Consider the following 27,898-nt stretch of genomic DNA (forward strand, 5'->3'; position numbering starts at 1 on the left):
CAGAAACACTCGTTCTCGCAGGTTCACCATTGAGGAGATCCCCATCACTACAGTCAAAACTTTTAATTACCTTGGGATCATGTTACACTGCCATCTTCAATGGGATAACCTTATGGTGCAGAGAGGGCCTAAAACTGATAATGCAGTCTATGCCATTTTTTATTTTTCAAGAAACATAAACAATAAACCCATCAGTTGATATCCCTCCATAAAGCTAAATGTATATCACTTGGTACTTACTGGGGCTGGAGTCTGGGGGTACGCAGAATGTGGTCATCTACAAACAATCGAAAATAACTTTCTTGCCAAATTGCTGGCAGTCCCTAGAAGCACCGCCAACATCATCACCCACACAAGAGCTTGACCTCCCTTACATTGAGGATGCCATTAACATGGCCCGGCCCCTGCTTTGGGCAAAAATCTATAGTTCTCCCTTTACTAAATGTTCTCCCCAAGTCCTCGCTGACTGTATCAAACTAGAACACAGCGACAAGATTGGTTGGATGACCTATATCAGAAGATCCTCACATCTATTCCACTCACCTAGTGAAATTGACGGCAACTTGAGGACCCTTATCCGTTCCCACTACCAAACAGCAGGTATTTGAAAAAGTCCAATCAGTCTGAAGAAATGAACACTGCATGCCATTAAATGGAAATCACCCCCACCGAAAGTCCCGCACCATACTTAGCCTGGATCCCGAACCTGGAGCACAGATTTTATTTAACTCGCTTCAGGTAGAGTACAGCCCACTTTTTGTCTGCTTTTCAACAACAACGCTCCTGGTTTTCCTCCTTACCCTGATGTCCTTGTGATAACTAGAGGTCAACAATCCCATATTCATTTGATATTTTTTTGTTTGTTTTTATATTACCCCCAGAGTTCAATTTTTACGCCCTATCTTACATATCAACAAATGTAGATTGGCCAGTTTGAGTCTCAAACTTTTGCAGCTCTTAAATACTGGACCTACTTGTTATGCTGTAATGAATTACATTTCCTGTAGCCTTAGGATCAGGAGAGACTTAGGGGCTTCTGCAATTGGGCACCGTTGATCTACTTCTTGCACCTTTTTGCATCCATGATGTACTACTGCACTGTTCACACTTTTGAAATCTATGCTCTTATTTGTTTTGTATTGATGCACTCTTTTTACTGTCTGGAGTTTAACTGTACGTTTTTTAATGTGCTGCTTTCGTTTTTAGGTCGAGCTTGAACTGCATTCAATGCGAAGCATTGATTGCTGTCTGCTCGACAACTATTGTCAGCCGTATTTGGGAATGTGGACACGAGAGTGGCACGAGCGCAGATTTGACCTCGTGGGCGCGCACGTCGCCGTGCCCATCTCCTGCCTCGGAAGCTCCAACACCACACACGCATACACAGAGACAACACACACACACGAGCGCCGATGCACGCACGCCCCCATACATACAGAGAACCTACCCCTGCCGTCGCATACACACACACACACACACACACTGCATACACACACGCTCCCCCCCCTCGGAAGCTCCAACACCACACATGCATGCGCATACACAGAGACACACACACGAGCGCCCATGCACGCACGCACGCACCCATACATACAGAGAACCCACCCCTGCCGTCGCATACACACACACACACACTGCATACACACACGCTCACCCCCCCTTACCTCACCGGGCTCTTTTCTTGATGAAATCCCTGTTTTCTTGTGGGCTCCTTCTGCCCGGCTCCCAATGGATGGGCGGGCGGGCGGGGGCGATGCGGCCAGGGGCTCCAGTGCTGCTACGGCGGGCGGGCACGACGCGGCCAGGGGCTCCAGTGCTGCTACGGCGGGCGGGCGGGCGGGTGCGACGCGGCCAGGGGCTCCAGTGCCGTCCATCGCCTCTTGTACGCCATCAGCAAGCGGACCCGGAGAAGCGGCCAAGAACACTCTGCGCCTGCGCGGAAGTGCGTGCGCCCGCCTGCCGTCACTTAGAGGCTGAACCTTACGGTAGGCAGGCGCGGGCCGCAGGGTCCCTCTGACTCATGTACGACGCTCCAATACTTTCAGGCCGACTTAGCGCTATATAAAGGTACACTGGTTTTATATTGCTGCTTTTTGTCCTTTTTCTCAGTTCCCCCTCTCCTCGATCGTCTCGCCCGTGTGGCTTCGTCCCATGGTTGTAACTCCTCCCTCGCGCCTTGAGGCCTGGCGCTGATCGCTCTGTTTGCTGTTCTTATTTTAATGGAACAGAGGAAAGGGGCAATCGCTCTTCGGTGGTTCCCCGTTTTCTGTCTGTGACTGCTTGTCCTGGAGCGACCTCCGCGCTGAGAGTCTCCTCACTCCGGCCGGGGGAAGGTCTCTCGCTGGTACCACCATTTGTGAGTGGCAGCATTTTCGGATCGAGCTGAGACATGGCTTCATGGCATGTGCACCTGTCATGTCTCCCTTGCTGCTGTTACCCCCAGCGATCACCTCGGGTATTTGTGGTGCGGCCTTCTCTTGGGGGTTGCGGGAACCGTCACGTCTGTCTCTCTGCGGCGGCTGTCCTTCCTGTGGGCACGAAATTGGCACCGCTTTCGGCACTCCGATCAGTCACCTCTACGGGCCGTTATTCAGGCTCCTGGGCGCCACCATGTTTGCTACGGTCTCAGCCTCGCGTGGCAGTTCATTGACTCGCTCCATCTGCCCCAGTCCTCTATTATGGGGCTTCGCTTGGGATTAGGGATGCCGCTGTCAGAGGCTCTTTCCCCAGTTTACTTTTCTGGGTCCACCGGCACCAATAATCGAGTGTTTCACAATCACACTGGAAACAGAAAAGGTTTGGTTTCCCGTACAGGCTGTTGCTGAAACAGGGTCCCATGCTGTGTGCAAAATCATTGGTTTTTGGGCCAAAATGGTGCTGCAGTGGTTAAATGCATACCTGTACTGTCTGGTTTGGTCTTATGTTCTTACAACTACGAGTTATTTTTTTACACGGTGTTGAATTAGCAGGCTGAGGCCAGCTGACTTCAGACCAGCAACGATACAGGCGCAGCCACACTCCGCCTCCTGTCAGTTGAAGCACCGCGTCCGGGGGCTGCAAATCCTTTTTTCCTTTATTCTAAATCGTTCATTGACAGACCAGTCTACTCTCTCATACGCCTCCTTATAATTATGTTGACATCCCTAGTTTTGTTTCTTTTGTTTTAACGAAGTTGACTATAGTTTGTAAGAAACTACAGCTGCCTGCAAGCCTAAGCTGCAAATATTTAACTTGATGTAACCCCGTCACCACCTCCTCCCTCCTACATGGGATCGGAACTGTTGCGCCATCACATCTCAATAATTTTCGCTAAGGGAGAACATTTGGTGTATTTAAGGGCATACCCCCAGCTCGGTTCAATCAGCTCAGAGACGTGAGAACAGGTCTCCCTCTTCCTGGGTAGCGGATTTATTTATTGCAAATGGCAGACCAGCAAATGGACTAGATTGGTTCATTAGCCGAGATGGATGGCCAATCACTGTCCTGTTTAATTAACCCCACACCTATACTTCACGCGACCCTCGTAAATTACAGTTTCCGTGCGGTGGTTTTCTAAAATATCTCGGGGCAGATTTACAAGATATAATAAATTGTTATTTGTAATATCAATACATCTAAATCCCGTAAATACAACACAAATTGCTGGTTTTGAAAATAGCAAAATTAATAGCTTTGTCAGTTACAATGTCAATAGTTTTAACTTTCGCAAATGTGACACCTATAGCATTTGTAATGCAATGTGTGTTGGATTTACGTGACTTAGATGTATTGATATTACAAATAACAATGGCTTTTAATTTTGTGAATAATTATTACTGAAATAAAATGTATTGTAATTTATAATGGCAATAGCTTAAACGTTTGTAAATATCTTTTGTGAAGATTATGTTCAGTGTATTTTATTGTGACGAAAATCCAAGAACCTTGCATTTGCACCTCCACACACACAGAGCGACATACACACACACACACACACACACACACACACACATATAGATGTGGTGGTGGTGGATCTGGGGGATATGGTGGTGGTGGATGTGGTGGTGGTGGTGATGGTGGATGTGATGGTGATGGGGGTGGATGCGGTGGTGTTGGTGGTGGATGTGGGGGTGGATGTGGTGGTGGTGGATGTGGTGGTGGTGGATGTGGTGGTGGTGGATGTGGTGGATGTGGTGGATGTGGTGATGGTGGATGTGGTGATGGTGGATGTGGTGGATGTGGATGTGGTGGATGTGGTGGTGGAGGTGGTGGTGGATGCGGTGGTGGATGTGGTGGTGGATGCGGTGGATGTGGTGGTCGATGTGGTGGTGGGTGTGGTGGTGGGTGTGGTGGTGGATGTGGTAGGTGAGGTGGATGTGGTGGTGGATGCAGTGGTGGTGCATGTGGTGGATGCGGTGGTGGTGCATGTGGTGGATGTGGCGGTGGATGTCATGGTGGATGTCGAGGTGATAGTGGATGTGGTGGTGGATGTGGTGGTGGATGTGGTGGTGGATGTGGTGGATGTGGTGGATGCGGTGGTGGTGGTGGATGCGGTGGTGGTGAAAGTGGTGGTGGATGTGTTGGAGGATGTGGTGGAGGATGTGGTGGATGATGTGGTGGATGATGTGGTGGTGGTGGATGTGGTGGTGGTGGATGTGGTGGTGGTGGATGTGGTGGTGGTGGATGTGGTGGTGGTGGATGTGGTGGTGGTGGATGCGGTGGTGGATGCGGTGGTGGATGCGGTGGTGGATGCGGTGGTGCATGTGGTGGTGCATGTGGTGGTGGTGCATGTGGTGGTGGTGGATGTGGTGGTGCATGTGGTGGTGGTGGATGTGGTGGTGGATGCGGTGGTGCATGTGGTGGATGTGGTGGTGGTGGATGCGGTGGTGCATGTGGTGGATGTGGTGGTGGTGGATGTGGTGGTGGATGTGGCGGTGGATGTCAGGGTGGATGTGGAGGTGATGGTGGATGTGGAGGTGGATGTGGAGGTGGATGTGGTGGTGATGGTGGATGCGGTGGATGCGGTGTTGGTGGATGCGGTGGTGGTGGTGGATGTGGTGGTGGTGGATGGGGTGGTGGTGGTGGATGGGGTGGTGGTGGATGTGGTGGTGGATGTGGTGGTGGTGGTGGATGGGGATGTGGTGGTGGATGTGGTGGTGGATGTGGTGGTGGATGTGGTGGTGGATGTGGTGGTGGATGTGGTGGTGGATGTGGTGGTGTATGTGGTGGTGGATGTGGTGGTGGATGTGGTGGTGGATGTGGTGGTGGATGTGGATGTGGTGGTGGATGTGGTGGTGGATGCGGTGGTGGTGGATGTGGTGGTGGATGCGGTGGATGTGGTGGTGGACGTGGTGGTGGGTGTGGTGGTGGATGTGGTAGGTGTGGTGGATGTGGTGGTGGATGCAGTGGTGGTGCATGTGGTGGATGCGGTGGTGGTGCATGTGGTGAATGTGGCGGTGGATGTCATGGTGGATGTCGAGGTGATAGTGGATGTGGTGGTGGATGTGGTGGTGGATGTGGTGGTGGATGTGGTGGTGGATGTGGTGGTGGTGGATGTGGTGGTGGTGGATGCGGTGGTGGTGGATGCGGTGGTGGTGGATGCGGTGGTGGATGCGGTGGTGGATGCGGTGGTGGATGCGGTGGTGGATGTGGTGGTGGTGGATGCGGTGGTGCATGTGGTGGATGTGGTGGTGGTGGATGTGGTGGTGGATGCGGTGGTGCATGTGGTGGATGTGGTGGTGGTGGATGTGGTGGTGGATGTGGCGTTGGATGTCATGGTGGATGTGGAGGTGATGGTGGATGTGGAGGTAAATGTGGAGGTGGATGTGGTGGTGATGGTGGATGCGGTGGTGGTGGATGCGGTGGATGTGGTGGTGGTGGATGCGGTGGATGTGGTGTGGTGGATGCGGTGGTGGTGGTGGATGCGGTGGTGGTGGTGGATGGGGTGGTGGTGGTGGATGGGGTGGTGGTGGTGGATGGGGTGGTGGTGGTGGATGTAGTGGTGGTGGGTGTAGTGGATGTGGTGGGTGTGGTGGATGTGGTGGTGGATGTGGCGGTGGATGTGGCGGTGGATGTGGTGGTGGTGGATGTGGTGGTGGTGGATGTGGCGGTGGTGGATGTGGTGGTGGTGGATGTGGTGGTGGATGTGGTGGTGATGGTGGATGTGGTGGTGGATGCGGTGGTGGTGGATGCGGTGGTGGTGGATGCGGTGGTGGTGGTGGATGGGGTGGTGGTGGTGGTGGGCGTAGTGGTGGTGGGTGTGGTGGTGGGTGTGGTGGATGTGGTGGTGGATGTGGTGGTGGATGTGGTGGTGGATGTGGTGGTGGATGTGGTGGTGGACGTGGTGGTGGATGCGGTGGTGGATGCGGTGGTGGATGCGGTGGTGGTGGATGCGGTGGATGTGGTGGTGGATGTGGTGGTGGTGGATGTGGTGGTGGATGTGGTGGTGGTGGTGGGTCTGGTGGATGTGGCGGTGGATGTGGTGGTGGATGCGATGGTGGATGTGGTGGATGTGGCGGTGGAGGTGGTGGTGGATGCGGTGGTGGTGGATGTGGTGGTGGATGCGGTGGTGGATGCGGTGGTGGATGCGGTGGTGGTGGATGCGGTGGTGGTGGATGCGGTGGTGGTGGATGCGGTGGTGGTGGATGTGGTGGTGGTGGATGCGGTGGTGGTGGATGTGGCGGTGGTGGATGTGGCGGTGGATGTCATGGTGGATGTGGAGGTGATGGTGGATGTGGAGGTGGATGTGGTGGTGGATGCGGTGGTGGTGGATGCGGTGGATGTGGTGATGGTGGATGCGGTGGATGCGGTGGTGGTGGTGGCGGTGGTGGATGGGGTGGTGGTGGTGGTGGATGTAGTGGTGGTGGGTGTGGTGGATGTGGTGGTGGATGTGGCGGTGGATGTGGCAGTGGAGGTGATGGTGGATGTAGTGGTGGAGGTGATGGTGGAGGTGGTGGTGGAGGTGATGGTGGATGTGGTGGTGGAGGTGATGGTGGATGTGGTGGTGGAGGTGATGAAGGATGTGGTGGTGGATGTGGTGGTGGATGTGGTGGTGGTGGATGCGGTGGATGTGGTGGTGGTGGATGCAGTGGATGTGGTGATGGTGGATGTGGTGGATGCGGTGGTGGATGTGGTGGTGATGGTGGATGTGGTGGTGATGGTGGATGTGGTGGTGATGGTGGATGTGGTGGTGATGGTGGATGTGGTGGTGATGGTGGATGTGGTGGTGGTGGATGTGGTGGTGGTGGATGTGGTGGTGGTGGATGCAACAAACACATGCACACTCAACACTGCACACTTTCAAGGCTGATGTGGTGGATGTGGTGGTGGATGCAGTGGTGGTGCATGTGGTGGATGCGGTGGTGGTGCATGTGGTGGATGTGGTGGTGGATGTCATGGTGGATGTCGAGGTGATAGTGGATGTGGTGGTGGATGTGGTGGTGGATGTGGTGGTGGATGTGGTGGTGGATGTGGTGGATGCGGTGGTGGTGGTGGATGCGGTGGTGGTGAAAGTGGTGGTGGATGTGTTGGAGGATGTGGTGGAGGATGTGGTGGATGATGTGGTGGATGATGTGGTGGTGGTGGATGTGGTGGTGGTGGATGTGGTGGTGGTGGATGTGGTGGTGGTGGATGCGGTGGTGGATGCGGTGGTGGATGCGGTGGTGGATGCGGTGGTGCATGTGGTGGTGCATGTGGTGGTGGTGGATGTGGTGGTGCATGTGGTGGTGGTGGATGTGGTGGTGGATGTGGTGGTGCATGTGGTGGATGTGGTGGTGGTGGATGCGGTGGTGCATGTGGTGGATGTGGTGGTGGTGGATGTGGTGGTGGATGTGGCGGTGGATGTCATGGTGGAGGTGATGGTGGATGTGGAGGTGGATGTGGTGGTGATGGTGGATGCGGTGGATGCGGTGTTGGTGGATGCGGTGGTGGTGGTGGATGCGGTGGTGGTAGTGGATGGGGTGGTGGTGGTGGATGGGGTGGTGGTGGATGTGGTGGTGGATGTGGATGTGGTGGTGGATGTGGTGGTGGATGCGGTGGTGGTGGATGTGGTGGTGGATGCGGTGGATGTGGTGGTGGACGTGGTGGTGGGTGTGGTGGTGGATGTGGTAGGTGTGGTGGATGTGGTGGTGGATGCAGTGGTGGTGCATGTGGTGGATGCGGTGGTGGTGCATGTGGTGGATGTGGCGGTGAATGTCATGGTGGATGTCGAGGTGATAGTGGATGTGGTGGTGGATGTGGTGGTGGATGTGGTGGTGGATGTGGTGGTGGATGTGGTGGTGGTGGATGTGGTGGTGGTGGATGCGGTGGTGGTGGATGCGGTGGTGGTGGATGCGGTGGTGGATGCGGTGGTGGATGCGGTGGTGATGCGGTGGTGGATGCAGTGGTGGATGTGGTGGTGGTGGATGCGGTGGTGCATGTGGTGGATGTGGTGGTGGTGGATGTGGTGGTGGATGCGGTGGTGCATGTGGTGGATGTGGTGGTGGTGGATGTGGCGGTGGATGTGGCGGTGGATGTGGTGGTGGTGGATGTGGTGGTGGTGGATGTGGTGGTGGTGGATGTGGTGGTGGTGGATGCGGTGGTGGATGCGGTGGTGGATGCGGTGGTGGATGCGGTGGTGCATGTGGTGGTGCATGTGGTGGTGGTGCATGTGGTGGTGGTGGATGTGGTGGTGCATGTGGTGGTGGTGGATGTGGTGGTGGATGCGGTGGTGCATGTGGTGGATGTGGTGGTGGTGGATGCGGTGGTGCATGTGGTGGATGTGGTGGTGGTGGATGTGGTGGTAGATGTGGCGGTGGATGTCAGGGTGGATGTGGAGGTGATGGTGGATGTGGAGGTGGATGTGGAGGTGGATGTGGTGGTGATGGTGAATGCGGTGGATGCGGTGTTGGTGGATGCGGTGGTGGTGGTGGATGTGGTGGTGGTGGATGGGGTGGTGGTGGTGGATGGGGTGGTGGTGGATGTGGTGGTGGATGTGGTGGTGGTGGTGGATGGGGATGTGGTGGTGAATGTGGTGGTGGATGTGGTGGTGGATGTGGTGGTGGATGTGGTGGTGGATGTGGTGGTGGATGTGGTGGTGTATGTGGTGGTGGATGTGGTGGTGGATGTGGTGGTGGATGTGGTGGTGGATGTGGATGTGGTGGTGGATGTGGTGGTGGATGCGGTGGTGGTGGATGTGGTGGTGGATGCGGTGGATGTGGTGGTGGACGTGGTGGTGGGTGTGGTGGTGGATGTGGTAGGTGTGGTGGATGTGGTGGTGGATGCAGTGGTGGTGCATGTGGTGGATGCGGTGGTGGTGCATGTGGTGAATGTGGCGGTGGATGTCATGGTGGATGTCGAGGTGATAGTGGATGTGGTGGTGGATGTGGTGGTGGATGTGGTGGTGGATGTGGTGGTGGATGTGGTGGTGGTGGATGTGGTGGTGGTGGATGCGGTGGTGGTGGATGCGGTGGTGGTGGATGCGGTGGTGGATGCGGTGGTGGATGCGGTGGTGGATGCGGTGGTGGATGCGGTGGTGGATGTGGTGGTGGTGGATGCGGTGGTGCATGTGGTGGATGTGGTGGTGGTGGATGTGGTGGTGGATGCGGTGGTGCATGTGGTGGATGTGGTGGTGGTGGATGTGGTGGTGGATGTGGCGTTGGATGTCATGGTGGATGTGGAGGTGATGGTGGATGTGGAGGTGGATGTGGAGGTGGATGTGGTGGTGATGGTGGATGTGGTGGTGGTGGATGCGGTGGATGTGGTGGTGGTGGATGCGGTGGATGTGGTGTGGTGGATGCGGTGGTGGTGGTGGATGCGGTGGTGGTGGTGGATGGGGTGGTGGTGGTGGATGGGGTGGTGGTGGTGGATGGGGTGGTGGTGGTGGATGTAGTGGTGGTGGGTGTAGTGGATGTGGTGGTGGTGGGTGTGGTGGATGTGGTGGTGGATGTGGCGGTGGATGTGGCGGTGGATGTGGTGGTGGTGGATGTGGTGGTGGTGGATGTGGCGGTGGTGGATGTGGTGGTGGTGGATGTGGTGGTGGATGTGGTGGTGATGGTGGATGTGGTGGTGGATGCGGTGGTGGTGGATGCGGTGGTGGTGGATGCGGTGGTGGTGGTGGATGGGGTGGTGGTGGTGGGCGTAGTGGTGGTGGGTGTGGTGGTGGGTGTGGTGGATGTGGTGGTGGATGTGGTGGTGGATGTGGTGGTGGATGTGGTGGTGGATGTGGTGGTGGACGTGGTGGTGGATGCGGTGGTGGATGCGGTGGTGGATGCGGTGGTGGTGGATGCGGTGGATGTGGTGGTGGATGTGGTGGTGGTGGATGTGGTGGTGGATGTGGTGGTGGTGGTGGGTCTGGTGGATGTGGCGGTGGATGTGGTGGTGGATGCGATGGTGGATGTGGTGGATGTGGCGGTGGAGGTGGTGGTGGATGCGGTGGTGGTGGATGTGGTGGTGGATGCGGTGGTGGATGCGGTGGTGGTGGATGCGGTGGTGGTGGATGCGGTGGTGGTGGATGCGGTGGTGGTGGATGTGGTGGTGGTGGATGCGGTGGTGGTGGATGTGGCGGTGGTGGATGTGGCGGTGGATGTCATGGTGGATGTGGAGGTGATGGTGGATGTGGAGGTGGATGTGGTGGTGGATGCGGTGGTGGTGGATGCGGTGGATGTGGTGATGGTGGATGCGGTGGATGCGGTGGTGGTGGTGGCGGTGGTGGATGGGGTGGTGGTGGTGGTGGTGGTGGATGTAGTGGTGGTGGGTGTGGTGGATGTGGTGGTGGATGTGGCGGTGGATGTGGCAGTGGAGGTGATGGTGGATGTGGTGGTGGAGGTGATGGTGGAGGTGGTGGTGGAGGTGATGGTGGATGTGGTGGTGGAGGTGATGGTGGATGTGGTGGTGGAGGTGATGAAGGATGTGGTGGTGGATGTGGTGGTGGATGTGGTGGTGGTGGATGCGGTGGATGTGGTGGTGGTGGATGCGGTGGATGTGGTGATGGTGGATGTGGTGGATGCGGTGGTGGATGTGGTGGTGATGGTGGATGTGGTGGTGATGGTGGATGTGGTGGTGATGGTGGATGTGGTGGTGATGGTGGATGTGGTGGTGATGGTGGATGTGGTGGTGATGGTGGATGTGGTGGTGGTGGATGTGGTGGTGGTGGATGTGGTGGTGGTGGATGCAACAAACACATGCACACTCAACACTGCACACTTTCAAGGCTGATGTGGTGGATGTGGTGGTGGATGCAGTGGTGGTGCATGTGGTGGATGCGGTGGTGGTGCATGTGGTGGATGTGGTGGTGGATGTCATGGTGGATGTCGAGGTGATAGTGGATGTGGTGGTGGATGTGGTGGTGGATGTGGTGGTGGATGTGGTGGTGGATGTGGTGGATGCGGTGGTGGTGGTGGATGCGGTGGTGGTGAAAGTGGTGGTGGATGTGTTGGAGGATGTGGTGGAGGATGTGGTGGATGATGTGGTGGATGATGTGGTGGTGGTGGATGTGGTGGTGGTGGATGTGGTGGTGGTGGATGTGGTGGTGGTGGATGTGGTGGTGGTGGATGCGGTGGTGGATGCGGTGGTGGATGCGGTGGTGGATGCGGTGGTGCATGTGGTGGTGCATATGGTGGTGGTGGATGTGGTGGTGCATGTGGTGGTGGTGGATGTGGTGGTGGATGCGGTGGTGCATGTGGTGGATGTGGTGGTGGTGGATGCGGTGGTGCATGTGGTGGATGTGGTGGTGGTGGATGTGGTGGTGGATGTGGCGGTGGATGTCATGGTGGAGGTGATGGTGGATGTGGAGGTGGATGTGGAGGTGGATGTGGTGGTGATGGTGGATGCGGTGGATGCGGTGTTGGTGGATGCGGTGGTGGTGGTGGATGCGGTGGTGGTAGTGGATGGGGTGGTGGTGGTGGATGGGGTGGTGGTGGATGTGGTGGTGGATGTGGATGTGGTGGTGGATGTGGTGGTGGATGCGGTGGTGGTGGATGTGGTGGTGGATGCGGTGGATGTGGTGGTGGACGTGGTGGTGGGTGTGGTGGTGGATGTGGTAGGTGTGGTGGATGTGGTGGTGGATGCAGTGGTGGTGCATGTGGTGGATGCGGTGGTGGTGCATGTGGTGGATGTGGCGGTGGATGTCATGGTGGATGTCGAGGTGATAGTGGATGTGGTGGTGGATGTGGTGGTGGATGTGGTGGTGGATGTGGTGGTGGTGGATGTGGTGGTGGTGGATGCGGTGGTGGTGGATGCGGTGGTGGTGGATGCGGTGGTGGATGCGGTGGTGGATGCGGTGGTGATGCGGTGGTGGATGCAGTGGTGGATGTGGTGGTGGTGGATGCGGTGGTGCATGTGGTGGATGTGGTGGTGGTGGATGTGGTGGTGGATGCGGTGGTGCATGTGGTGGATGTGGTGGTGGTGGATGTGGTGGTGGATGTGGCGTTGGATGTCATGGTGGATGTGGAGGTGATGGTGGATGTGGAGGTGGATGTGGAGGTGGATGTGGTGGTGATGGTGGATGTGGTGGTGGTGGATGCGGTGGATGTGGTGGTGGTGGATGCGGTGGATGTGGTGTGGTGGATGCGGTGGTGGTGGTGGATGCGGTGGTGGTGGTGGATGGGGTGGTGGTGGTGGATGGGGTGGTGGTGGTGGATGTAGTGGTGGTGGGTGTAGTGGATGTGGTGGTGGTGGGTGTGGTGGATGTGGTGGTGGATGTGGTGGTGGATGTGGTGGTGGTGGATGCGGTGGATGTGGTGGTGGTGGATGCGGTGGATGTGGTGATGGTGGATGTGGTGGATGCGGTGGTGGATGTGGTGGTGATGGTGGATGTGGTGGTGATGGTGGATGTGGTGGTGATGGTGGATGTGGTGGTGATGGTGGATGTGGTGGTGATGGTGGATGTGGTGGTGATGGTGGATGTGGTGGTGGTGGATGTGGTGGTGGTGGATGTGGTGGTGGTGGATGCAACAAACACATGCACACTCAACACTGCACACTTTCAAGGCTGATGTGGTGGATGTGGTGGTGGATGCAGTGGTGGTGCATGTGGTGGATGCGGTGGTGGTGCATGTGGTGGATGTGGTGGTGGATGTCATGGTGGATGTCGAGGTGATAGTGGATGTGGTGGTGGATGTGGTGGTGGATGTGGTGGTGGATGTGGTGGTGGATGTGGTGGATGCGGTGGTGGTGGTGGATGCGGTGGTGGTGAAAGTGGTGGTGGATGTGTTGGAGGATGTGGTGGAGGATGTGGTGGATGATGTGGTGGATGATGTGGTGGTGGTGGATGTGGTGGTGGTGGATGTGGTGGTGGTGGATGTGGTGGTGGTGGATGCGGTGGTGGATGCGGTGGTGGATGCGGTGGTGGATGCGGTGGTGCATGTGGTGGTGCATGTGGTGGTGGTGGATGTGGTGGTGCATGTGGTGGTGGTGGATGTGGTGGTGGATGCGGTGGTGCATGTGGTGGATGTGGTGGTGGTGGATGCGGTGGTGCATGTGGTGGATGTGGTGGTGGTGGATGTGGTGGTGGATGTGGCGGTGGATGTCATGGTGGAGGTGATGGTGGATGTGGAGGTGGATGTGGAGGTGGATGTGGTGGTGATGGTGGATGCGGTGGATGCGGTGTTGGTGGATGCGGTGGTGGTGGTGGATGCGGTGGTGGTAGTGGATGGGGTGGTGGTGGTGGATGGGGTGGTGGTGGATGTGGTGGTGGATGTGGATGTGGTGGTGGATGTGGTGGTGGATGCGGTGGTGGTGGATGTGGTGGTGGATGCGGTGGATGTGGTGGTGGACGTGGTGGTGGGTGTGGTGGTGGATGTGGTAGGTGTGGTGGATGTGGTGGTGGATGCAGTGGTGGTGCATGTGGTGGATGCGGTGGTGGTGCATGTGGTGGATGTGGCGGTGAATGTCATGGTGGATGTCGAGGTGATAGTGGATGTGGTGGTGGATGTGGTGGTGGATGTGGTGGTGGATGTGGTGGTGGATGTGGTGGTGGTGGATGTGGTGGTGGTGGATGCGGTGGTGGTGGATGCGGTGGTGGTGGATGCGGTGGTGGATGCGGTGGTGGATGCGGTGGTGATGCGGTGGTGGATGCAGTGGTGGATGTGGTGGTGGTGGATGCGGTGGTGCATGTGGTGGATGTGGTGGTGGTGGATGTGGTGGTGGATGCGGTGGTGCATGTGGTGGATGTGGTGGTGGTGGATGTGGCGGTGGATGTGGCGGTGGATGTGGTGGTGGTGGATGTGGTGGTGGTGGATGTGGTGGTGGTGGATGTGGTGGTGGTGGATGCGGTGGTGGATGCGGTGGTGGATGCGGTGGTGGATGCGGTGGTGCATGTGGTGGTGCATGTGGTGGTGGTGCATGTGGTGGTGGTGGATGTGGTGGTGCATGTGGTGGTGGTGGATGTGGTGGTGGATGCGGTGGTGCATGTGGTGGATGTGGTGGTGGTGGATGCGGTGGTGCATGTGGTGGATGTGGTGGTGGTGGATGTGGTGGTAGATGTGGCGGTGGATGTCAGGGTGGATGTGGAGGTGATGGTGGATGTGGAGGTGGATGTGGAGGTGGATGTGGTGGTGATGGTGAATGCGGTGGATGCGGTGTTGGTGGATGCGGTGGTGGTGGTGGATGTGGTGGTGGTGGATGGGGTGGTGGTGGTGGATGGGGTGGTGGTGGATGTGGTGGTGGATGTGGTGGTGGTGGTGGATGGGGATGTGGTGGTGAATGTGGTGGTGGATGTGGTGGTGGATGTGGTGGTGGATGTGGTGGTGGATGTGGTGGTGGATGTGGTGGTGGATGTGGTGGTGGATGTGGTGGTGGATGTGGTGGTGGATGTGGTGGTGGATGTGGATGTGGTGGTGGATGTGGTGGTGGATGCGGTGGTGGTGGATGTGGTGGTGGATGCGGTGGATGTGGTGGTGGACGTGGTGGTGGGTGTGGTGGTGGATGTGGTAGGTGTGGTGGATGTGGTGGTGGATGCAGTGGTGGTGCATGTGGTGGATGCGGTGGTGGTGCATGTGGTGAATGTGGCGGTGGATGTCATGGTGGATGTCGAGGTGATAGTGGATGTGGTGGTGGATGTGGTGGTGGATGTGGTGGTGGATGTGGTGGTGGATGTGGTGGTGGTGGATGTGGTGGTGGTGGATGCGGTGGTGGTGGATGCGGTGGTGGTGGATGCGGTGGTGGATGCGGTGGTGGATGCGGTGGTGGATGCGGTGGTGGATGCGGTGGTGGATGTGGTGGTGGTGGATGCGGTGGTGCATGTGGTGGATGTGGTGGTGGTGGATGTGGTGGTGGATGCGGTGGTGCATGTGGTGGATGTGGTGGTGGTGGATGTGGTGGTGGATGTGGCGTTGGATGTCATGGTGGATGTGGAGGTGATGGTGGATGTGGAGGTGGATGTGGAGGTGGATGTGGTGGTGATGGTGGATGTGGTGGTGGTGGATGCGGTGAATGTGGTGGTGGTGGATGCGGTGGATGTGGTGTGGTGGATGCGGTGGTGGTGGTGGATGCGGTGGTGGTGGTGGATGGGGTGGTGGTGGTGGATGGGGTGGTGGTGGTGGATGGGGTGGTGGTGGTGGATGTAGTGGTGGTGGGTGTAGTGGATGTGGTGGTGGTGGGTGTGGTGGATGTGGTGGTGGATGTGGCGGTGGATGTGGCGGTGGATGTGGTGGTGGTGGATGTGGTGGTGGTGGATGTGGCGGTGGTGGATGTGGTGGTGGTGGATGTGGTGGTGGATGTGGTGGTGATGGTGGATGTGGTGGTGGATGCGGTGGTGGTGGATGCGGTGGTGGTGGATGCGGTGGTGGTGGTGGATGGGGTGGTGGTGGTGGTGGGCGTAGTGGTGGTGGGTGTGGTGGTGGGTGTGGTGGATGTGGTGGTGGATGTGGTGGTGGATGTGGTGGTGGATGTGGTGGTGGATGTGGTGGTGGACGTGGTGGTGGATGCGGTGGTGGATGCGGTGGTGGATGCGGTGGTGGTGGATGCGGTGGATGTGGTGGTGGATGTGGTGGTGGTGGATGTGGTGGTGGATGTGGTGGTGGTGGTGGGTCTGGTAGATGTGGCGGTGGATGTGGTGGTGGATGTGATGGTGGATGTGGTGGATGTGGCGGTGGAGGTGGTGGTGGATGCGGTGGTGGTGGATGTGGTGGTGGATGCGGTGGTGGATGCGGTGGTGGTGGATGCGGTGGTGGTGGATGCGGTGGTGGTGGATGCGGTGGTGGTGGATGTGGTGGTGGTGGATGCGGTGGTGGTGGATGTGGCGGTGGTGGATGTGGCGGTGGATGTCATGGTGGATGTGGAGGTGATGGTGGATGTGGAGGTGGATGTGGTGGTGGATGCGGTGGTGGTGGATGCGGTGGATGTGGTGATGGTGGATGCGGTGGATGCGGTGGTGGTGGTGGCGGTGGTGGATGGGGTGGTGGTGGTGGTGGTGGTGGATGTAGTGGTGGTGGGTGTGGTGGATGTGGTGGTGGATGTGGCGGTGGATGTGGCAGTGGAGGTGATGGTGGATGTGGTGGTGGAGGTGATGGTGGAGGTGGTGGTGGAGGTGATGGTGGATGTGGTGGTGGAGGTGATGGTGGATGTGGTGGTGGAGGTGATGAAGGATGTGGTGGTGGATGTGGTGGTGGATGTGGTGGTGGTGGATGCGGTGGATGTGGTGGTGGTGGATGCGGTGGATGTGGTGATGGTGGATGTGGTGGATGCGGTGGTGGATGTGGTGGTGATGGTGGATGTGGTGGTGATGGTGGATGTGGTGGTGATGGTGGATGTGGTGGTGATGGTGGATGTGGTGGTGATGGTGGATGTGGTGGTGATGGTGGATGTGGTGGTGGTGGATGTGGTGGTGGTGGATGTGGTGGTGGTGGATGCAACAAACACATGCACACTCAACACTGCACACTTTCAAGGCTGATGTGGTGGATGTGGTGGTGGATGCAGTGGTGGTGCATGTGGTGGATGCGGTGGTGGTGCATGTGGTGGATGTGGTGGTGGATGTCATGGTGGATGTCGAGGTGATAGTGGATGTGGTGGTGGATGTGGTGGTGGATGTGGTGGTGGATGTGGTGGTGGATGTGGTGGATGCGGTGGTGGTGGTGGATGCGGTGGTGGTGAAAGTGGTGGTGGATGTGTTGGAGGATGTGGTGGAGGATGTGGTGGATGATGTGGTGGATGATGTGGTGGTGGTGGATGTGGTGGTGGTGGATGTGGTGGTGGTGGATGTGGTGGTGGTGGATGTGGTGGTGGTGGATGCGGTGGTGGATGCGGTGGTGGATGCGGTGGTGGATGCGGTGGTGCATGTGGTGGTGCATATGGTGGTGGTGGATGTGGTGGTGCATGTGGTGGTGGTGGATGTGGTGGTGGATGCGGTGGTGCATGTGGTGGATGTGGTGGTGGTGGATGCGGTGGTGCATGTGGTGGATGTGGTGGTGGTGGATGTGGTGGTGGATGTGGCGGTGGATGTCATGGTGGAGGTGATGGTGGATGTGGAGGTGGATGTGGAGGTGGATGTGGTGGTGATGGTGGATGCGGTGGATGCGGTGTTGGTGGATGCGGTGGTGGTGGTGGATGCGATGGTGGTAGTGGATGGGGTGGTGGTGGTGGATGGGGTGGTGGTGGATGTGGTGGTGGATGTGGATGTGGTGGTGGATGTGGTGGTGGATGCGGTGGTGGTGGATGTGGTGGTGGATGCGGTGGATGTGGTGGTGGACGTGGTGGTGGGTGTGGTGGTGGATGTGGTAGGTGTGGTGGATGTGGTGGTGGATGCAGTGGTGGTGCATGTGGTGGATGCGGTGGTGGTGCATGTGGTGGATGTGGCGGTGGATGTCATGGTGGATGTCGAGGTGATAGTGGATGTGGTGGTGGATGTGGTGGTGGATGTGGTGGTGGATGTGGTGGTGGTGGATGTGGTGGTGGTGGATGCGGTGGTGGTGGATGCGGTGGTGGTGGATGCGGTGGTGGATGCGGTGGTGGATGCGGTGGTGATGCGGTGGTGGATGCAGTGGTGGATGTGGTGGTGGTGGATGCGGTGGTGCATGTGGTGGATGTGGTGGTGGTGGATGTGGTGGTGGATGCGGTGGTGCATGTGGTGGATGTGGTGGTGGTGGATGTGGTGGTGGATGTGGCGTTGGATGTCATGGTGGATGTGGAGGTGATGGTGGATGTGGAGGTGGATGTGGAGGTGGATGTGGTGGTGATGGTGGATGTGGTGGTGGTGGATGCGGTGGATGTGGTGGTGGTGGATGCGGTGGATGTGGTGTGGTGGATGCGGTGGTGGTGGTGGATGCGGTGGTGGTGGTGGATGGGGTGGTGGTGGTGGATGGGGTGGTGGTGGTGGATGTAGTGGTGGTGGGTGTAGTGGATGTGGTGGTGGTGGGTGTGGTGGATGTGGTGGTGGATGTGGCGGTGGATGTGGCGGTGGATGTGGTGGTGGTGGATGTGGTGGTGGTGGATGTGGTGGTGGTGGATGTGGTGGTGGTGGATGTGGCGGTGGTGGATGTGGTGGTGGTGGATGTGGTGGTGGATGTGGTGGTGATGGTGGATGTGGTGGTGGATGTGGTGGTGGATGCGGTGGTGGTGGATGCGGTGGTGGTGGATGCGGTGGTGGATGGGGTGGTGGTGGTGGTGGATGTGGCGGTGGTGGATGTGGCGGTGGATGCGGTGGTGGATGCGGTGGTGGATGCGGTGGTGGTGGATGCGGTGGTGGTGGATGCGGTGGTGGTGGATGCGGTGGTGGTGGATGTGGTGGTGGATGTGGTGGTGGATGTGGTGGTGTGGTGGTGGATGTGGTGGTGGATGTGGTGGTGGATGTGGATGTGGTGGTGGATGTGGTGGTGGATGCGGTGGTGGTGGATGTGGTGGTGGATGCGGTGGATGTGGTGGTGGACGTGGTGGTGGGTGTGGTGGTGGATGCGGTGGTGGTGGTGGATGCGGTGGTGGTGGATGCGGTGGTGGTGGATGTGGCAGTGGTGGATGTGGCGGTGGATGTGGTGGTGGATGTGGTGGTGGATGTGGTGGTGGATGTGGTGGTGGATGTGGTGGTGGATGCGGTGGTGGATGCGGTGGTGGTGGATGCGGTGGATGTGGTGGTGGATGTGGTGGTGGTGGATGTGGTGGTGGATGTGGTGGTGGTGGTGGGTCTGGTGGATGTGGCGGTGGATGTGGTGGTGGATGCGATGGTGGATGTGGTGGATGTGGCGGTGGAGGTGGTGGTGGATGCGGTGGTGGTGGATGTGGTGGTGGATGCGGTGGTGGATGCGGTGGTGGATGCGGTGGTGGTGGATGCGGTGGTGGTGGATGTGGTGGTGGATGTGGTGGTGGATGTGGTGGTGGATGTGGCGGTGGATGTGGCGGTGGATGTGGTGGTGGTGGATGTGGTGGTGGTGGATGTGGCGGTGGTGGATGTGGTGGTGGTGGATGTGGTGGTGGATGTGGTGGTGATGGTGGATGTGGTGGTGGATGCGGTGGTGGTGGATGCGGTGGTGGTGGATGCGGTGGTGGTGGTGGATGGGGTGGTGGTGGTGGTGGGCGTAGTGGTGGTGGGTGTGGTGGTGGGTGTGGTGGATGTGGTGGTGGATGTGGTGGTGGATGTGGTGGTGGATGTGGTGGTGGATGCGGTGGTGGATGCGGTGGTGGATGCGGTGGTGGTGGATGCGGTGGATGTGGTGGTGGATGTGGTGGTGGTGGATGTGGTGGTGGATGTGGTGGTGGTGGTGGGTCTGGTGGATGTGGAGGTGGATGTGGTGGTGGATGCGATGGTGGATGTGGTGGATGTGGCGGTGGAGGTGGTGGTGGATGCGGTGGTGGTGGATGTGGTGGTGGATGCGGTGGTGGATGCGGTGGTGGATGCGGTGGTGGTGGATGCGGTGGTGGTGGATGCGGTGGTGGTGGATGGGGTGGTGGTGGATGCGGTGGTGGTGGATGCGGTGGTGGTGGATGTGGCGGTGGTGGATGTGGTGGTGGATGTCATGGTGGATGTGGAGGTGATGGTGGATGTGGAGGTGGATGTGGTGGTGGATGCGGTGGTGGTGGATGCGGTGGATGTGGTGATGGTGGATGCGGTGGATGCGGTGGTGGTGGTGGTGGCGGTGGTGGATGGGGTGGTGGTGGTGGTGGTGGTGGATGTAGTGGTGGTGGGTGTGGTGGATGTGGTGGTGGATGTGGCGGTGGATGTGGCAGTGGAGGTGATGGTGGATGTGGTGGTGGAGGTGATGGTGGAGGTGGTGGTGGAGGTGATGGTGGATGTGGTGGTGGAGGTGATGGTGGATGTGGTGGTGGAGGTGATGAAGGATGTGGTGGTGGATGTGGTGGTGGATGTGGTGGTGGTGGATGCAGTGGATGTGGTGGTGGTGGATGCGGTGGATGTGGTGATGGTGGATGTGGTGGATGCGGTGGTGGATGTGGTGGTGATGGTGGATGTGGTGGTGATGGTGGATGTGGTGGTGATGGTGGATGTGGTGGTGATGGTGGATGTGGTGGTGATGGTGGATGTGGTGGTGATGGTGGATGTGGTGGTGGTGGATGTGGTGGTGGTGGATGTGGTGGTGGTGGATGCAACAAACACATGCACACTCAACACTGCACACTTTCAAGGCTGATGTGGTGGATGTGGTGGTGGATGCAGTGGTGGTGCATGTGGTGGATGCGGTGGTGGTGCATGTGGTGGATGTGGCGGTGGATGTCATGGTGGATGTCGAGGTGATAGTGGATGTGGTGGTGGATGTGGTGGTGGATGTGGTGGTGGATGTGGTGGTGGATGTGGTGGATGCGGTGGTGGTGGTGGATGCGGTGGTGGTGAAAGTGGTGGTGGATGTGTTGGAGGATGTGGTGGAGGATGTGGTGGATGATGTGGTGAATGATGTGGTGGTGGTGGATGTGGTGGTGGATGCGGTGGTGGATGCGGTGGTGGATGCGGTGGTGGATGCGGTGGTGCATGTGGTGGTGCATGTGGTGGTGGTGCATGTGGTGGTGGTGGATGTGGTGGTGCATGTGGTGGTGGTGGATGTGGTGGTGGATGCGGTGGTGCATGTGGTGGATGTGGTGGTGGTGGATGCGGTGGTGCATGTGGTGGATGTGGTGGTGGTGGATGTGGTGGTGGATGTGGCGGTGGATGTCATGGTGGAGGTGATGGTGGATGTGGAGGTGGATGTGGAGGTGGATGTGGTGGTGATGGTGGATGCGGTGGATGCGGTGTTGGTGGATGCGGTGGTGGTGGTGGATGCGGTGGTGGTAGTGGATGGGGTGGTGGTGGTGGATGGGGTGGTGGTGGATGTGGTGGTGGATGTGGTGGTGGTGGTGGATGGGGATGTGGTGGTGGATGTGGATGTGGTGGTGGATGTGGTGGTGGATGCGGTGGTGGTGGATGTGGTGGTGGATGCGGTGGATGTGGTGGTGGACGTGGTGGTGGGTGTGGTGGTGGATGTGGTAGGTGTGGTGGATGTGGTGGTGGATGCAGTGGTGGTGCATGTGGTGGATGCGGTGGTGGTGCATGTGGTGGATGTGGCGGTGGATGTCATGGTGGTGCGAGGTGATAGTGGATGTGGTGGTGGATGTGGTGGTGGATGTGGTGCTGGATGTGGTGGTGGATGTGGTGGTGGTGGATGTGGTGGTGGTGGATGCGGTGGTGGTGGATGCGGTGGTGGTGGATGCGGTGGTGGATGCGGTGGTGGATGCGGTGGTGGATGCGGTGGTGGATGCGGTGGTGGATGTGGTGGTGGTGGATGCGGTGGTGCATGTGGTGGATGTGGTGGTGGTGGATGTGGTGGTGGATGCGGTGGTGCATGTGGTGGATGTGGTGGTGGTGGATGTGGTGGTGGATGTGGCGTTGGATGTCATGGTGGATGTGGAGGTGATGGTGGATGTGGAGGTGGATGTGGTGGTGATGGTGGATGTGGTGGTGGTGGATGCGGTGGATGTGGTGGTGGTGGATGCGGTGGATGTGGTGTGGTGGATGCGGTGGTGGTGGTGGATGTGGTGGTGGTGGTGGATGGGGTGGTGGTGGTGGATGGGGTGGTGGTGGTGGATGTAGTGGTGGTGGGTGTAGTGGATGTGTTGGTGGTGGGTGTGGTGGATGTGGTGGTGGATGTGGCGGTGGATGTGGCGGTGGATGTGGTGGTGGTGGATGTGGTGGTGGTGGATGTGGTGGTGGTGGATGTGGCGGTGGTGGATGTGGTGGTGGTGGATGTGGTGGTGGATGTGGTGGTGATGGTGGATGTGGTGGTGGATGTGGTGGTGGATGCGGTGGTGGTGGATGCGGTGGTGGTGGATGCGGTGGTGGATGGGGTGGTGGTGGTGGTGGTGGATGTGGCGGTGGTGGATGTGGCGGTGGATGCGGTGGTGGATGCGGTGGTGGTGGATGCGGTGGTGGTGGATGCGGTGATGGTGGATGCGGTGGTGGTGGATGTGGTGGTGGATGTGGTGGTGGATGTGGTGGTGTGGTGGTGGATGTGGTGGTGGATGTGGTGGTGGATGTGGATGTGGTGGTGGATGTGGTGGTGGATGCGGTGGTGGTGGATGTGGTGGTGGATGCGGTGGATGTGGTGGTGGACGTGGTGGTGGGTGTGGTGGTGGATGCGGTGGTGGTGGTGGATGCGGTGGTGGTGGATGCGGTGGTGGTGGATGCGGTGGTGGTGGATGTGGCGGTGGTGGATGTGGCGGTGGATGTGGTGGTGGATGTGGTGGTGGATATGGTGGTGGATGTGGTGGTGGATGTGGTGGTGGATGTGGTGGTGGATGTGGTGGTGGATGTGGTGGTGGATGTGGTGGTGGATGTGGTGGTGGATGCGGTGGTGGATGCGGTGGTGGATGCGGTGGTGGTGGATGCGGTGGATGTGGTGGTGGATGTGGTGGTGGTGGATGTGGTGGTGGATGTGGTGGTGGTGGTGGGTCTGGTGGATGTGGCGGTGGATGTGGTGGTGGATGCGATGGTGGATGTGGTGGATGTGGCGGTGGAGGTGGTGGTGGATGCGGTGGTGGTGGATGTGGTGGTGGTGGATGTGGTGGTGGATGCGGTGGTGGATGCGGTGGTGGATGCGATGGTGGTGGATGCGGTGGTGGTGGATGTGGTGGTGGATGTGGTGGTGGATGTGGTGGTGGATGTGGCAGTGGATGTGGCGGTGGATGTGGTGGTGGTGGATGTGGTGGTGGTGGATGTGGCGTTGGTGGATGTGGTGGTGGTGGATGTGGTGGTGGATGTGGTGGTGATGGTGGATGTGGTGGTGGATGCGGTGGTGGTGGATGCGGTGGTGGTGGATGCGGTGGTGGTGGTGGATGGGGTGGTGGTGGGCGTAGTGGTGGTGGGTGTGGTGGTGGGTGTGGTGGATGTGGCGGTGGATGTGGTGGTGGATGTGGTGGTGGATGTGGTGGTGGATGTGGTGGTGGATGTGGTGGTGGATGCGGTGGTGGATGCGGTGGTGGATGCGGTGGTGGTGGATGCGGTGGATGTGGTGGTGGATGTGGTGGTGGTGGATGTGGTGGTGGATGTGGTGGTGGTGGTGGGTCTGGTGGATGTGGCGGTGGATGTGGTGGTGGATGCGATGGTGGATGTGGTGGATGTGGCGGTGGAGGTGGTGGTGGATGCGGTGGTGGTGGATGTGGTGGTGGATGCGGTGGTGGATGCGGTGGTGGATGCGGTGGTGGTGGATGCGGTGGTGGTGGATGCGGTGGTGGTGGATGCGGTGGTGGTGGATGCGGTGGTGGTGGATGCGGTGGTGGTGGATGTGGCGGTGGTGGATGTGGCGGTGGATGTCATGGTGGATGTGGAGGTGATGGTGGATGTGGAGGTGGATGTGGTGGTGGATGCGGTGGTGGTGGATGCGGTGGATGTGGTGATGGTGGATGCGGTGGATGCGGTGGTGGCGGTGGTGGATGGGGTGGTGGTGGTGGTGGTGGTGGATGTAGTGGTGGTGGGTGTGGTGGATGTGGTGGTGGATGTGGCGGTGGATGTGGCAGTGGAGGTGATGGTGGATGTGGTGGTGGAGGTGATGGTGGAGGTGGTGGTGGAGGTGATGGTGGATGTGGTGGTGGAGGTGATGGTGGATGTGGTGGTGGAGGTGATGAAGGATGTGGTGGTGGATGTGGTGGTGGATGTGGTGGTGGTGGATGCGGTGGATGTGGTGGTGGTGGATGCGGTGGATGTGGTGATGGTGGATGTGGTGGATGCGGCGGTGGATGTGGTGGTGATGGTGGATGTGGTGGTGATGGTGGATGTGGTGGTGATGGTGGATGTGGTGGTGATGGTGGATGTGGTGGTGATGGTGGATGTGGTGGTGGTGGATGTGGTGGTGGTGGATGTGGTGGTGGTGGATGCAACAAACACATGCACACTCAACACTGCACACTTTCAAGGCTGATGTGGTGGATGTGGTGGTGGATGCAGTGGTGGTGCATGTGGTGGATGCGGTGGTGGTGCATGTGGTGGATGTGGCGGTGGATGTCATGGTGGATGTCGTGGTGATAGTGGATGTGGTGGTGGATGTGGTGGTGGATGTGGTGGTGGATGTGGTGGTGGATGTGGTGGATGTGGTGGATGCGGTGGTGGTGGTGGATGCGGTGGTGGTGAAAGTGGTGGTGGATGTGTTGGAGGATGTGGTGGAGGATGTGGTGGATGATGTGGTGGATGATGTGGTGGTGGTGGATGTGGTGGTGGTGGATGTGGTGGTGGTGGATGTGGTGGTGGTGGATGTGGTGGTGGTGGATGTGGTGGTGGTGGATGCGGTGGTGGATGCAGTGGTGGATGCGGTGGTGGATGCGGTGGTGCATGTGGTGGTGCATGTGGTGGTGGTGCATGTGGTGGTGGTGGATATGGTGGTGCATGTGGTGGTGGTGGATGTGGTGGTGGATGCGGTGGTGCATGTGGTGGATGTGGTGGTGGTGGATGCGGTGGTGCATGTGGTGGATGTGGTGGTGGTGGATGTGGTGGTGGATGTGGCGGTGGATGTCATGGTGGAGGTGATGGTGGATGTGGAGGTGGATGTGGTGGTGATGGTGGATGCGGTGGATGCGGTGTTGGTGGATGTGGTGGTGGTGGTGGATGCGGTGGTGGTAGTGGATGGGGTGGTGGTGGTGGATGGGGTGGTGGTGGATGTGGTGGTGGATGTGGTGGTGGTGGTGGATGGGGATGTGGTGGTGGATGTGGATGTGGTGGTGGATGTGGTGGTGGATGCGGTGGTGGTGGATGTGGTGGTGGATGCGGTGGATGTGGTGGTGGACGTGGTGGTGGGTGTGGTGGTGGATGTGGTAGGTGTGGTGGATGTGGTGGTGGATGCAGTGGTGGTGCATGTGGTGGATGCGGTGGTGGTGCATGTGGTGGATGTGGCGGTGGATGTCATGGTGGATGTCGAGGTGATAGTGGATGTGGTGGTGGATGTGGTGGTGGATGTGGTGGTGGATGTGGTGGTGGATGTGGTGGTGGTGGATGTGGTGGTGGTGGATGCGGTGGTGGTGGATGCGGTGGTGGATGCGGTGGTGGATGCGGTGGTGGATGCGGTGGTGGATGCGGTGGTGGATGCGGTGGTGGTGGATGCGGTGGTGCATGTGGTGGATGTGGTGGTGGTGGATGTGGTGGTGGATGCGGTGGTGCATGTGGTGGATGTGGTGGTGGTGGATGCGGTGGTGCATGTGGTGGATGTGGTGGTGGTGGATGTGGCGGTGGATGTCATGGTGGAGGTGATGGTGGATGTGGAGGTGGATGTGGAGGTGGATGTGGTGGTGATGGTGGATGCGGTGGATGCGGTGTTGGTGGATGCGGTGGTGGTGGTGGATGCGGTGGTGGTAGTGGATGGGGTGGTGGTGGTGGATGGGGTGGTGGTGGATGTGGTGGTGATGTGGTGGTGGTGGATGGGGATGTGGTGGTGGATGTGGATGTGGTGGTGGATGTGGTGGTGGATGCGGTGGTGGTGGATGTGGTGGTGGATGCGGTGGATGTGGTGGTGGACGTGGTGGTGGGTGTGGTGGTGGATGTGGTAGGTGTGGTGGATGTGGTGGTGCATGCAGTGGTGGTGCATGTGGTGGATGCGGTGGTGGTGCATGTGGTGGATGTGGCGGTGGATGTCATGGTGGATGTCGAGGTGATAGTGGATGTGGTGGTGGATGTGGTGGTGGATGTGGTGGTGGATGTGGTGGTGGATGTGGTGGTGGTGGATGTGGTGGTGGTGGATGCGGTGGTGGTGGATGTGGTGGTGGTGGATGCGGTGGTGGATGCGGTGGTGGATGCGGTGGTGGATGCGGTGGTGGATGCGGTGGTGGATGTGGTGGTGGTGGATGCGGTGGTGCATGTGGTGGATGTGGTGGTGGTGGATGTGGTGGTGGATGCGGTGGTGCATGTGGTGGATGTGGTGGTGGTGGATGTGGTGGTGGATGTGGCGTTGGATGTCATGGTGGATGTGGAGGTGATGGTGGATGTGGAGGTGGATGTGGAGATGGATGTGGTGGTGATGGTGGATGTGGTGGTGGTGGATGCGGTGGATGTGGTGGTGGTGGATGCGGTGGATGTGGTGTGGTGGATGTTGTGGTGGTGGTGGATGCGGTGGTGGTGGTGGATGGGGTGGTGGTGGTGGATGGGGTGGTGGTGGTGGATGTAGTGGTGGTGGGTGTAGTGGATGTGGTGGTGGTGGGTGTGGTGGATGTGGTGGTGGATGTGGCGGTGGATGTGGCGGTGGATGTGGTGGTGGTGGATGTGGTGGTGGTGGATGTGGCGGTGGTGGATGTGGCGGTGGTGGATGTGGTGGTGGATGTGGTGGTGATGGTGGATGTGGTGGTGGATGTGGTGGTGGATGCGGTGGTGGTGGATGCGGTGGTGGATGGGGTGGTGGTGGTGGTGGATGTGGTGGTGGTGGATGTGGCGGTGGATGCGGTGTTGGATGCGGTGGTGGATGCGGTGGTGGTGGATGCGGTGGTGGTGGATGCGGTGGTGGTGGATGCAGTGGTGGTGGATGTGGTGGTGGATGTGGTGGTGGATGTGGTGGTGTGGTGGTGGATGTGGTGGTGGATGTGGTGGTGGATGTGGATGTGGTGGTGGATGTGGTGGTGGATGCGGTGGTGGTGGATGTGGTGGTGGATGTGGTGGTGGACGTGGTGGTGGGTGTGGTGGTGGATGCGGTGGTGGTGGTGGATGCGGTGGTGGTGGATGCGGTGGTGGTGGATGCGGTGGTGGTGGATGTGGCGGTGGTGGATGTGGCGGTGGATGTGGTGGTGGATGTGGTGGTGGATGTGGTGGTGGATGAGGTGGTGGATGTGGTGGTGGATGTGGTGGTGGATGTGGTGGTGGATGCGGTGGTGGATGCGGTGGTGGATGCGGTGGTGGTGGATGCGGTGGATGTGGTGGTGGATGTGGTGGTGGTGGATGTGGTGGTGGATGTGGTGGTGGTGGTGGGTCTGGTGGATGTGGCGGTGGATGTGGTGGTGGATGCGATGGTGGATGTGGTGGATGTGGTGGATGTGGCGGTGGAGGTGGTGGTGGATGCGGTGGTGGTGGATGTGGTGGTGGATGCGGTGGTGGATGCGGTGGTGGATGCGGTGGTGGTGGATGCGGTGGTGGTGGATGTGGTGGTGGATGTGGTGGTGGATGTGGTGGTAGATGTGGTGGTGGATGTGGTGGTGGATGTGGTGGTGGATGTGGTGGTGGATGTGGATGTGGTGGTGGATGTGGTGGTGGATGCGGTGGTGGTGGATGTGGTGGTGGATGCGGTGGATGTGGTGGTGGACGTGGTGGTGGGTGTGGTGGTGGATGCGGTGGTGGTGGTGGATGCGGTGGTGGTGGATGCGGTGGTGGTGGATGCGGTGGTGGTGGATGTGGCGGTGGTGGATGTGGCGGTGGATGTCATGGTGGATGTGGAGGTGATGGTGGATGTGGAGGTGGATGTGGTGGTGGATGCGGTGGTGGTGGATGCGGTGGATGTGGTGATGGTGGATGCGGTGGATGCGGTGGTGGTGGTGGCGGTGGTGGATGGGGTGGTGGTGGTGGTGG

This window comes from Lissotriton helveticus, chromosome 1_1 (assembly GCF_964261635.1).
Source record: "Lissotriton helveticus chromosome 1_1, aLisHel1.1, whole genome shotgun sequence".
Taxonomy (NCBI): domain Eukaryota; kingdom Metazoa; phylum Chordata; class Amphibia; order Caudata; family Salamandridae; genus Lissotriton; species Lissotriton helveticus.